The 14,304-nt window shown below is 35.9% G+C and overlaps 1 long non-coding RNA gene across 1 annotated transcript; it reads right to left on the bottom strand.

Moving 5' to 3' along the window:
* Positions 1-298: 298 nt before the first annotated feature.
* Positions 299-3,517, bottom strand: LOC123526393 (uncharacterized). The gene is made up of 3 exons (XR_008365929.1): positions 3,450-3,517; positions 1,109-1,311; positions 299-727 (listed from the first exon to the last, which is right to left on the bottom strand). It is a non-coding gene; the product is annotated as an uncharacterized LOC123526393 (long non-coding RNA).
* Positions 3,518-14,304: the final 10,787 nt, after the last annotated feature.

The raw sequence follows: 14,304 nt of genomic DNA, 5'->3' as shown, positions 1-14,304 counted from the left end.
ATTAAGCGCTAGTTTAGAGTCCAAATGTATGATTTCACTGATAAAAGTCACAGTTAATGTAATATAAAATGGAAGCTCAGAAATTAACAGAAATGGTACATACTGAATTATCTTGTATGGCCTAACAAAGTTTAGTGGATAGTAAATGAAATTTCATTTAGGTAAAAATATCAACAAGTTACAGAACAATAACTCTTTATTTTTGATGTTTTACAGTCAATAGAATGATTTGTTTTGATGGTTCTGTTTTACCCACTCTTTGAATCTGTAAGAAACTCTGAAAGAAGAAAGAATATCAATTGCAGTGTACATATTCTTGTATATTCTTCTTTTATCTGTTAAGTATCTCGAATGAAGAGATATTAAAGGATGTGTTCAAATATTAAGTGTACAGTAAAACTCAAAATGTTGACATAATTTAATCTTTGGTATATTCTTTAAAATTCATGTCATGTTAAAAGAAATGCTATTCAGGAACTTTAAGATACCTGGACAATTACAAAGGTATTGTTATATTTAAGTATACTGTACCAAATCTGACTTATTTTCCGCAAGAATCTGACATCTTTCACACATGAATTGGAGTAAAATTACAATTTAATCATCATAGAGCCCATGTGATCAAAGTTTTTAAACCTATTGTGTGCAATTCAAAGTGACATAACTTACTTTTGTCTGTTTTTCATACATCTATCAGTCATTTGTTTCATGGCTGTATCCAATGTGTCTGAAAAAAAAATATATGTATGATCAGTTCATTGTAATAAAATCAAACATATTTCAACTTCATAATATAGGATCTGTATGATTTAGGCTATTCTAAATACCAACAACTGGTCCACATGCAAATGAAGTGGAGTATGAACAGAGTTACAGGCTGAAATACATCACTCTTGTCCATGAAGGAGTGAAAACAATATTGTCCAGATTCTGATAGAATGAATTTACTCAGAAAGTTTCTATTTTTGCATATTTTGAAGGACTATTATAAAATCTGTTAATATTGGTAAAACAGCAGTAGGAAACTAAAATATCAATGTTGCTTGTGTCATAAAACAACATTTGTCCAGATTTGTTTTTAATGCTATGGTGATTTGATTTAGTTTACCTAGTGCTTAATGGACTAAGTTTTCTCTGCAAGTAGCTGACAACTTCCACTCATAACCATAAATTGGTGGTGGGAAATATCATTTCAAGTGAATCATTGCAGTAACAGTCACAGAGAACATTCACTTTGCAATGTGCAGTAACTGAACACGACATCATGTTGATAATAGTTTTGCTCTTTCCGCAGTCAACTTAGAATACAGTCTGAAAAATATAAGAAGATAAGGTTCATCTTTAATGTTCGTTTAAGTATTGCTGTTGGTAAGACATGTACTGTGCAAACTTTGGATAGTTTATAGGTTTATGCCCTGAACATGACTTTTTTGATTGGTAAATGAACAGTCCTCTTAAAGTTTGTTGAAAATGTAAAGTAAATAAAAGTTTCATGAACATGACAGAAAGGGTGAGTGACTGCCTATTGGTCTGAAGGTCAATGGTCTGCAAGTCCAAAAGGCCTGTCAGTCGGAAGGCCTACTAGTCCCAGAACTGACTTAATAGCTTAGTCGGAAAGAGTTGACTGTCACCCAGTCATCTGTCTGAAGGCCATCTTGCCCAAAAGAAGACTGTGGAGTTGTCCATCTGAAGGCCTGTCAGTCCATTGTACACTTAGTCAGAAGGTCGACATTCATTCAACCTGAAAGGTATTATGGTGAGCTAGGTAAGTCCATTCTTCAATTTCAGTTTTTAATTGGTTTAAGGTTAGAAATAGCTGGAGATTGGTAACTTAGATGTTCAGACTAACGGGCCATCTGGGCCTTTGTGTTATAATGCCCCTCTTAAAAATAGGCATGAAAAATATTTGCCTAGCGTTTGCTATGAATCAAACCTTCATCCTCTATTAAATAGTTGAGGTAAACTGTTTGGCAAAGAAGTTGTGCTTGTTTTTTCTTGATGGATTAAGAGGGATGCACACCCAAAGTCTTTTGCATGCATTTTTCATTTTTATACACCGTTTCTGAAAGAGCGGGGCGTATAATATGTGAACACCTGTGGCAGTGGGCGGTCTGCATCCAAAACATATGTCCGCTTAACAGTTTTCATCCAATCTTCACCAAACTTCCTGACAATGTTTGTGGGCATAATATCTCGGCCAAGTTCGATAACCAGCCAAACGCCCTGGGCAGTCTTGGATTATGGTCCTTGAATTAGGCCAAGTTCAATGACAGGCATATTTTGTGACAGTCTTTCACTCTTGTTATTGATATAAAGAGCTTAATCAAGTGGGAGAAATTTTAGGCTACTTTAATTCAATTTCAAAATAACAAAAACTGCCAGAAGATCCTTTGGAAGCATAGAATGCAAGCAAGCAACATAATAGCAGACTTGGTCTGTTCATGAGAGGTAGTGGAAAGTGTGACACCCCTCATCCCCCCTAGCACCAGCTTAAGCGGAGCTCCACTACCCATGAAGATCGAGCGGTCACCACAGACCCAAAGGGGACCAGAAAATATTTATAACAACACTGAATCCACTAACACTATTAGTATGTTGGCTTAATGTAGACAGCGAAATTGTCCATTGTAACAGGTGTAAATATTTACAACAGACAAATCTCTAGTTGCTGAGGCTGAGACACTTGTGGAGGGCACATCCTTCTGATGAGTCTACTAACAAACCCAATATCCTGGCCTTGATCTGCCCCTCATATGCAGTCAAAACTGAGGATTTCCAGCAAGTATGAACGTACATAACCCCCACATATTATCAATTGTTTATCCATGTTTCGACTTTTACACCACTGTGCAGCCCGGAGCCAGAAATATTTAACTGTAAGAGGAACCAGTATAGAATGAAATTGTTGTCGCCGAAGCGCATAGAGAGCATGCAGCTATCGGAAGGAGGTGGGTGGCCTCTGGCCATGTTTGTGGAGGAGAGGGTGGGGGGGGGGGGGCGGGGCGGGCAGTTGGAGTCTCTCTCTCTCCCCACCCGCCTTGGAAATTTGAAGTTATGAAATACTGTCATAGTAGGAGGGTCAGGGTTCTCCCCTTGGAAAATTTTGAAACACAGGTATGGTGGCCTCTGGTGCGTTTCTGGATCTAAATTTTGCGAAAATATTATTCCTGTGCCAAAATAGTTGCATGAATCTTGATGGCTCACTTCTCAGCCAACTTGCGGGAGCGGGGTGGGGGCTGCATGGATCCGGGCCTGACTATGTACGACTGTCGAGGATAGACTATTTACAAACAATGTGCACTCTCCCATTTTAAGTTAAACGTCTTCGAATAAGACATACTGTGTAGTGTAAAAGCATTGTACATAATGAATATTAGAAAATTCGAACTCTTAACGTTATTCGTTTCTGTCATATGGGACATCTACCTGTAATCACAGGAGTATCTTACATTCAATATAATTTGTTTCAGGTCTTTACGCTAATAAAGAGAAATTGCCTCCAATATTTTGACATATTGTTTACTTCCGCGTCTCGATTCAGCTTTCCAGCAGTTTGTAACACGCTCCGTTATTGGCCAATATCGATTCCCTATTTCTCATCTCACGGTTTTGCAACATGTACATCGAATAATATCTACTTATGCTCGGCTACTTGCTGTTTTTTCGTGTAGTCGGCGAAATAAACTGAAAAGGCAGAAAATATGATGGGCGCCGCCATCTTGTTTACGATTATCTTAGCGATTTAAGAGTGCCCTAGACCAGTATTAAAGTTACGCTAAAAATAAGATATCTTAACTAAGATTTGTTTTGTAAAACACCCCAAATTGTTAAGTAAAGCGTAAGTCAAATCTTACGCTAAAACTTATCGTAAGATTTTTTGTAAAACGGTACCCAGATGTATAACTGGTGTATTTTTTATTAAAACACTTAAATTTATACATTTGACTTGTGTTCTTTATGCCAAGTTACACTTGAAGAACTTCACGTGTTAAATTTTAAAAATCGATCAAGCGTGAAGTCAGTAGCCCCATTATAGCCGTTTTGCACGAAATTCACGTGCGCATGTATTTAACGATTTTCTTTGTGAAAATGTATTGTCATTGGGAACATTGATGATTAATTCACTCGAAAAACAGTATAAAGTTTAACTAATATTGTTGGTTGCAGGGCACGACTGAATCGTATTCAGCGTGAGCGCGCATTTGGGATGTTACAATGCAACAGACGCGTAGAAGATATAGCCAGAGAAGATACGGAATGATGAGGAACACCAGGCCGAGAATAAAAGATTGTTTGAAATTTAACATCTGAGGGCAGAACGAGCTATGAAAGAACAAGAGTTGGAGATGTTTAAAATAAAAGCTGAGGCCGGAGCTTTGGGAGATGATAAAGATGCTGAGCTCAATAACCGTATGACATTGCGGCCGAGACTCCCGAAGTGCAAAAGAAAGTAAAGATGATATGAATGCGTACCTCGAAAGATTTGAGCGGTTTGCAAAAAGCCAGGGATTGAAAGAAGAGGCATGAGCTGGGAGCTTCAGTTCATTACAGACAGGAAAAGGCCTGGACGTATATACAAGTATGCCTCCAGACCAAGCCAATGATTATCCAGTGTATTAAAGAAAGCAGTTCTAGAGCGTTATCAGCTAATAAAGGAAGATTTAGGGTTGAAGTTCATGGAATTTAAGCCAGAGCGAGGTGAAACTGTTTTTCAATTCATAGCAAGGTTGGACAGGTATTTTAGTTGATGGACAGAGATAGCAGAAGCTGACAATGCTGAACGACTAATGATCAGAGAACAGTTCATCCAAACTTGTTCCACTGACCATGCTTTGTTCTTAAAGGAAATGATTGCAAAATCGAGAGCTGAGATCACGCAGTTGGCAGAACAATACATTGAAGATCATGGTGGCACTATCACCTCTAATAAGATGAATAGAGGACACTTGTTAAGCAGCAAAGAGCCACAAGCGTCGATCGAGGTTTAGCTAGTATCTCAGCCTACACAAAGGACGTTTCATATGAAATAAGATACGTCATATAGCAGAAGAATGCAGAGACCTATCCAAGACCTATCCAAGAGGAAATTAAGCTGCGTTGCTTTAGCTAGTAGGGGATCGTATGAGGAAAAACTGGAACCGTGATTCTACACGCAAACACTGGAGGAAGGCAGAAAGACAGACAGTCTGATGACAGGAAAGTTTTAGCCTCAGTTATAGCAATATCATTAGATGACGAACAGTTAAAAGACTGCATAGAAGATGGATGGCTTATGTAAGCACATGGAAAATCAATCTCGGTCATAGCAAGCACCTGTACCATTGATTCAACAACAGGTAAAGCGAACTTGGTATTGAAGAAATAGTATATAGGTGATAAAGAAGTTCAGGTTTTTAGAGATACATGGTGTTAGCTGGCAGCTGTCAGGATAGACCTCGTATCACAAAATAAAATATTAAAGAAGAGGTATGTAATGGTTGCGATTGATGGACGTTCATCGAAAGTTCCTGTAGCAAAAATACAGGTTGATACACCATATTTTACAAGTGATATTTGGGCTATGATTGTGCCGAACATTATGTGATTTGATAATCTGTTAATAATATGAAAGGAGTTTCAGATAGGCCAGTCATAAACTGGAAACACAGAACTGAAAGACAGTCCTCATCCGGTGTAGATGTTGCTGCAAATGGAATGACAAAAGCCAAGTATGTAATAAATATAGAAACTACGAACTCATCGGAGGTTTGCAAAGCCAAAAAGCAAGCATTTAATGTCGAGCAAAGAAAAAATTCTCGTTAAGAAAATAAAATCTTGGACATACGCTTCAGATAGAATAAAACTGAAAACGAAAAGAGATTTCAAGTTTCAGTATGAAGTGAAAAGACGTATTATATAGAGCCTTTGGGGAGAAAAAGGGCAGAGTTGTTAAACAAATAATAGTCCCAACACAATTCAGGAGAAGTGTTATGACACTAGCTCATAAGTCATAAGTCAGGGGACAGTTGATGAAATACTACCAAGTGTTCCCTGGTCTGGTATATCAAATGAAGTAACAAAGTTTTGCCGGTCATGTGATGTATGCCAGACTGACTTGGCATCAAAAGTTAAGACTGACGTGGCATCAAAAAGCAGTAACGGTAGAGATGGTTTGCAAGAATATAGACATCAAGATAGAACAGAAGGAAACAGGAATCTGATGTCACAAGATTCTCACAATTTAATGATAGAGGACGAAACCGAAATCATGAGAGGCCATATATTAAGAACATGAACAGAAGACAACGTTGTCATAACAGAAAGGGTATAGACAGAAATGCTTACAGACAAGATGACAGGGGCTATAAAGACTTGACTCAAAAATTAATTGAGCATAAGAAGTCATGGAGACAAAATGACATGAGAGGTGATCTTGGTAAAGGACGTAGGTCTGACAGCAGTTAAAAGGTTTTGGTGATAAAGATTATTATGCCAACAGAAAAGATGATAAGTACTCTTATGAGAGAAACAAATGAAGAACATACATGGTGATAGGTCAGGAGATGAACGTTGCATGATATTTCTGAAATATTGGACTCAAGGGTGAACTATTAGTGAGTTTAATCTGTGATAATAATTTCCAGAGAGGATGTCTCAATGTATTATTGATGACAGTGGCAGATGATTTGTAAAACAATCGAGAAATAGTAAAAAGAAAAAAAAGAAGAAGAGATTTTGTATACACATTATTCCTTAAGTTATTGAAAAACTGAAAGTATTTTCTTAAGAAGGGGTCTATTGTCAAAATGATTTGTATGTCTGATATATTGCTTACGTAACAAATAAGCATAGAAAGTGCTTGATTCCATTTTTTATTCTATCATTGCTTTAACTATAGCTGATTTGTTGTAGATAATAGAATTTTGGTTATTTTTGGCTGATTTGGGTTCATTATGTTGATAGCTGGATCCCAGCATCACACATTATGTTTTATACAACAGTTTAAGGGAACCAGATATTTGTTAGAGCAACTTTACAACGTTTTACTCGTTGTAAAATACTATGTACGAATTTGAACCAATCAGAAACATGTCTGCTAAGGTATAAATAGGTAGATGGATGACATAGAGATCATTCAGCGATTGATAAAGACACAGCGAGGACTCAACTAATAATTTATCCCAGTACCTTGATGAGAAATTTATTATTGTAACCACACTGTCAGGGCGAATAAATTATTTAAAAGAAGACGTTTAAAGTTCACTGACTAAAGAAGATTTCGAGTTATAGGGCCAGCGCATAGGAGTTTAACCTTAACGGTGGTTTAATGCTATAGACGGTAGCAAATAAGGGCTGAGCATCGGGAAGCTGGTTACTGAGATAATAGGATAGTTTCAGCTTATAGACAAAGGTTCATCGTTATTGGCGAAGTAAAGCCAAGACATCACCTATATTATAGTTGAATGCTATATGTGATAGCATATAGGCGCTGAGCTGAGGCAATCTTATTAAGTTACAGCTTGAATTAAGAGGACATAGGCTGAGCATCTATGCTATTGGACACGTATCTTGCTGATTCAAAGACATTGTCTGAGGGGACCTTCGACAAAAAGACCGGTGAAGTACAGTATCTCCAGCCTATAGGATTTTGAGTTGATTTCATTAGTTTAAAGTTGATAATTGAAACATTGAGTGATTTTGTCTGAACCCTGAAATTATCTAGCTCTTAATTGAAATCATATACGAATCATTGTTACACGAATTATTTGGGTAAGGTAGCCAGAGTAAAAATTTATATTCGAGATATTTGGTGTCACCAGCTATACGTTGTATCAAAGGACATTCTACATTGTTTGTCAGCTAGTCTAAGACATAGTATCCTCAGCGTTTGGACCCATTTCATTGTTTAAAATACGAAAGGCGTAGGCACTTCCCTGGGTTATATAACTCGTATCCTGACAAACTTTATACATGTGCAAACCTTTATTTTTTGTCTCCTTGTATAATCTGAAACATTACGAAAAATTAACAAGCGAGATTTCCGAAGCCTTCCGGCCATATGTGTATTTACTGCATTTTAAATAGTTAGATAAAAACCTTTTAACCCTTAACCTGCTGGCGGCAAGTGATTCTACCTTTGCGACCAGTGTTGACCAAGATGAGCCTGCACATCCGTGCAGTCTGATCATGATATACACCGTTCGCTATTCAGTCAGTAAATTTCAGTGAACATTCCTTCGAATAATAAGAGGTACTGCCCAATTTGAATGATGGACCGGTCCATTCTAGAAATTTAGCAGGGTAAAGGTTAAAATGACAATTTAAGGCAATTATAATCCAATGTTTCACGCCATCATCTGAATTTCAGAAAATGTACTAATGGATTTTTGTCCGAATTTGATTATTTTTTATCCGCGGTGAATTAATCCATATTCTCTGCAAAATTAAACAAGGGGGCCAAGGCGGCCCTAGGTCGCTCACCCGAGAAACACATCATAACAGTATTAACATGTTTGACCTAGTGATTCCATAGAAACAAATACTCTTACCAATTGTTATTACGATTGGACCAAAAGTGCGGTCTCTTATGTATAAACAATTATTTTCTTTAGTTTGACTTAGTGACCTAGCTTTTGAGCCAAGATGACCTACATTTGATCAAGGCAATCATTCTGACCAAATTTCATTAACCTCAATTGGAAAATACAGCCTCTATCGCATACAATGTTTCAAATTTTCAAACTTGACCTTAATGTTATCAGGGCAGTCATTCTGACTAAAATTCATAAAGCTCAATTGAAAAAATACAGCTTCTATCGCATACAGATTGTTTTTCTTTGATTTAACCTAGTGACCTAATTTAAGACCCATTTTTGACCTTGGCCTAGACTTGATCAAGGTATTCATTCTGACAAATTTTCATGAAGATCAATTGAAAAATACAGCCCCTATCGCATACACCTTTGAATTGACCCAGTGACGTAGTTTTTGATTCCAGACAGACACCGGTCATCAAGCGATCGCAATAACTCACATGAGCCTTGCTAAAAAGCTGTCCGTTCAGCGGAGAAAGAGGCAGCACCTAAGAAGTGCCTTTTTGTTTTTTAAAATATATTCAGGTACGCTTTTTGTATTTTCGTCTTACAAAACCCAATTCATAGAGCAAATGCACGCCACCCGGAAACGCACGAGAAATCAAGCTGGGTATGAGAAAGGATAAGAGATTCAACCTTTTCTTATTGTGCCGAGGACATTTATCTTCAAATCAAATTGAGGAAAGCTCTTGAAAACATTAATTTCCAATGAATACTCAAAAGAACAAAGTATGTTTAAATTGCTTTTTTTTTATAACACTGGAAGCTCGTAAACTCATTAACTTCCAATGGATACTCTAACGAACAAAAATGTGTTTAAATTACTTTCGCTATAACACTGGAAGTTATACATTCCAATTGTTTTCAAAATTATCTTTTAATATGTTTTGGAATATATAATACAAAAATAAACCTTTTCTAACGAAACAGAGTGTCTATCCACTACTGAAAACTCTTAATACATTTAGACGTCAATGATTATTGAGTTTGACCCTCATAAGAACGTTAAAGATGCATGAAGCAAGGCGACGTAATTTAGCATTTTTATTAATAAATAAAGGACCTAGAATAATGGAATTTCACTGTATAAAATATTTTGGGGCATGATAGAGCATATCAAAACTTCAAAACTTATATTTCCCAGATTGGTGGGACATACTTCAGTAACAATCAGAGGTCAAAAATTAAAATAGTTCCAATCAGTAAGTGTAATATATTATTGGAAAGGTATTTCAAATAAAGTGCAATGATGTGTCTCTTTTTGAAATTTAGCTACAATATCTAATATTATCTCCCCTTGAATTATTTGAGATGATGGTTCTTTCGGGGGTTTTATCTATGTTACAACTGTTGGCAATTTTGCAAAAGGTAGAATTTTCTCTATCATTGTTATTTAAAACGTAGAAGAAATTCGAAGAGTGAACTATTCTGTTGTAAAATAATGGATAAATAGCCATCCTAGCAAGTGTGATACACCTTCTGAATTCTACATGAAAACTGCTGTTTAAAGTCAGATTCGAGCAACATTTTATGAGACTTTGCAATTTTTATATATTCCGTTAGAGATTTATTTAAAATATAAAAAGACCCATTACATAGAGCTAGACCTGTATTGGAAATGTCAACTTATTACTTTATATGAAATTTTGTAATAAACTCCTTTTAGTATAAAAGTATCTTATAACTGGTATATTTCATTTGATCAATATAACTTCTGGTTTCTATTTACATTTTATAAATATTGGATTTTTCTAGCATTCGGAAAAATAATAAAACAAAATACTAAGTTATTTATCATTATTATTCAATATCAATTATATATTAAACATTACATCATACGATAATATTGTAAGGGGTAACAAATAACGCTAACTTACAAGTTAAATATAAATTTGGAGATTTATGGCCACTTCAGATTTGGACAGGGTGTGCCGGAGTAAATATCCAAACACAGTCGGCCGAGAGAAGAATCAGCGAGCTGAGTGGAACAGGGAGTGCCAACAAAAGCAACTGTCCATAAAAACAAATGGACCAGCAATAGTATATCAGGGAATGCCGAAGCCGCGGTCCGAACCTGCAATAGTCAAAATAAGCAAATGGCAAACCCTGTTGCGAATAAGACAAGATATTGTAATCCATGGGGAAACACTCAACTTGACTTGAAAACTATAAAGTCAAAAACTTGGCAAGTGCAACCATAATCTACGCAGACTAGGCAAATATGGCGAGCACAAGATTAAAATAAGCAAGCTAGGATTGCCAGATCACTTGAACACTTGGGCAAAACCTAGAAACGAAAACAGAAATATGGCAAGCACATCGATAAACTTAGCAAGCGAGGTTGGCCAGATCACTTGTTTCTTTGGGCAAAACCTAGAAACGCAAACAGAGTGGCTCGCGTGCTCAAATCTCGGCCGAAAGAATTTTTCGGCACGATAAATTTATATAAATTTATCCCCCAAACATAATGGCAAACAGCATTTTCTTAGCAGTCTTACCTGTCCAGTAGTAATCACGCAAAAGTGAACAAATTTACAACTTAGCAAACCTCAGTAACTGAAATTCTATCTAAAGCGCTTGAAACCTTTAATGTGTATATCTATATATGTATATGAATTAAGTTTTTTAATAAGTACATCTCAACAGAATATAAGTTAAACTTAGAAAACATCATGATGAAAGCAAACATTGTAATTATACATTGAAACGAAATTTAGTTATAAGTATAATTTTATATGACTTTAAAGACCAACACCCTAATGACATTTAATAATTCATCAGCCGAATGAGTCAGCAGTTATGCTTTAAAAGCTAATGCCCCCACCCCCTCATGAAATATGCTCACACGACTGTTCATTTTGCATTGGATAGAAAAACAAACGATCTAATCATACTATTGTTGCATATCAAAGTAAACGTCCATGATTGTCGAATGTCATGATGAATTTATATTTTGAAAATATAAGAAAGTGATTAAAAAGGGTCGTCATTATTTGTTTTGACCGGTCAAAATTTCAAAGTCCCATGTTACATTTGCATACATTTGTGTTTCCGTCTAAGGTAGTTCTTCACGTTCGGATCTAATTTTTTTCTAGGGTAAAACTGCTGCTGTTGTTGTCAGTCAGAGAAAACAGTGTTTCTAGGCCTAAATTAAGCGACAATTCCGATGGGAATTAGTAGGAATTTTTCAAGGCCTAAATTTGCAACACAAAAGAATTTTTACCCGGTGAAAAGAAAGCACTTGAAAAGATATGTTGATAAAAAGATAATCACAATTATGTGCTGCGCACACACCTTCATTCGGGTCCAACGTAAAGTTGTTATTGCCTTAGTGGACCTGTAATGATACCTGGCTAATACCTTGCAATTGTGTCTTTACGTTCGGCATTCTACGGTCGTAAATGTTACTTAATAAATATATGGTTTTCCACAGACCTTGTAGAACGCTACCTTGAGAAAGGGAGTAAAGTGATCAACGTATACAACAACGGAGGAATTTATGACACCATCACCTCAGTCAATGGGGATTCTATGGACATGGAGATGCTTTAATGATCTAGCGCAGCACAAGTGTAAAAAACATTTCTTCGGTGCTTCTACTTAGAACTCTGTAAAATTGACATTGGTATGACTTGTAAAATCTGTATGACTACTTGTAAAAGTGTTTCATGTTATTACCATAATAAACATATTATGGGACACAAAAGGAAAATAATTTGTGAATCTAAAGTTCAATGTCAAACGTATCTTAGTATTGTTATAGTCGGTGATAAATGTCATGTTTGTTTAGGTACTATAAAGAATAAACACTGTTGGACCTAATCATTAATGCCACAAACCGATATATATTTCGTCTGAATCTGAAGATCTTTCATGACTTTTAGAGTCAGATGGATACAAGCGAGCACACAGTTTTGTTGCGATCAACGATTTTGAGATGTCTGTATCCACAAGAACATCTACGGATATCGCGTTACCTTAACAAATGGAAATATACATGGGTGACAGTACCGTTACCGAATTTTGTATTTTCTTATTTAATCTATTCCACAAAGGATCCACTGTCATAGCGCAGATCTACGGATCGCAAGGTCGGGAATTCTGTCCCTGGGCGAAGTGTATGTTCTCCGTAACGATTGACACAGGTATTTGTGTCTGAAATCATTCACTTCTGTCATTCACTTCTGATTCATTTCGGAGTTACTTGCGGAGAACAGGTGAGTACTGATACACTATCCAGGAACACTGTTTAACTTAACTTAACTACCTGCCGGCAAATATCAAAAGTAGCAATACTGTCTACAAGGCATATATAAATACGTACTTGAAAAAAAGACAGGAGGCCATTGGTTATCCAAAATTTGGTCTGAATCTCAGGTAGATAAAAAAGTTTTGTTTTTTCAGGCAAAATTTGTCATTCTTGAACCACCCTAACGTCAATTTCAACAGTATGTTTTAAGTTGTCTAAAACAGTGAATCCTTTTCAGAGCTCAATAAATATTCATACTGTATTATAATACTTAGAGACAGGACAGTCAGCGAATAAAGAGGATACATCAGTAAGGAAGAACTTTAGTCCTTTAGAAACAATGGCTCTTGTAGTAAACAAGATTTTAGTAATGACTAAAACAGCAAACAGGAGATACTTTTATTGACATTGAAGACTGACCGTTTGATGAAAAATCTCGACAGCTTAAAAGGTTATGAGAATAATATATTAATATTAAAATGTAAAATTTAATGCAAATGAATAAAATTTAGAAACTTGTACTTGTTAAGTAGTTGTAGAAAAGTTATTTATTAAAATACAGATTTTAAGACTCTCTTGAAAGATTTTATTTGAAGAAAATGTTTATTGTCGTGAAATAGTATGAAAAAAAATGTAAACAAAGTACGTTGTCGTTATCATTCAAACTATGGACGAAGGTAGTTCATTTCTTCAACTTTCTTATTATATTTTCGTTTTTGTACCAAGGGAGTCTGGTAAAGCACAATTTCCAATCATTGAATGACTTGAAAAAGGTGTGTTTTAAATGTACAACAAGTAATGTGGTGTTAGAAAAAAATAACTAACCACCTACACTATGCTGCAGGAAAGGGAAGGATCTTATATCAAGCTTGTCAATGGAATCCCGGAGAAAGCTGAAGAGATTGCCACAGATACCAGCGGTATTCCCGATTGGTTGTGTTTGTTAACATTCTTGGTGATAAAGAGGAAGGAAAATCAGCATTTGGATAACAAGATAAGGACATCATCGTAGTGTCAGTGTGATTAATATCACGCTGCACATGTTTAGTAATCAAAAGGAAGAAGGACAATGTATTTCAATGCTCATTACATGATTCGTTTCTAAAATGTTTGACAAGTCAATTAAAATTGCCACATTTACTTAAATCTACCAAGCCCTCATTGAAATTTAATGGTTTCATCATGAAATTTTTATCCTACACACTGAGAGAAACTATTTTTCATCGTTTGGTGACTGGATCTGTAACATATAAAACATTTGATCAAACAACATGGGACGATGATGTTAACTTTAAGCAAGACACCGCCTCAATTTAGGCAAAATCTAATTAAGAAGGCACTTAAAGCTCTTATGTAAATGTCTGGGCGAGTGCTGGTAAAATGTTTTAAATTGAATTGGAATGCATTTTTTCACCAATCTTATTAGGCTCATGTGTACTGTCATCTTACAGTTTTAGCATTGTGCATTTTCTTCCATTCCTT

Source organism: Mercenaria mercenaria, chromosome 10, assembly GCF_021730395.1.
Source record: "Mercenaria mercenaria strain notata chromosome 10, MADL_Memer_1, whole genome shotgun sequence".
Taxonomy (NCBI): domain Eukaryota; kingdom Metazoa; phylum Mollusca; class Bivalvia; order Venerida; family Veneridae; genus Mercenaria; species Mercenaria mercenaria.
This window is presented reverse-complemented; position numbering and strand designations above follow the sequence as displayed.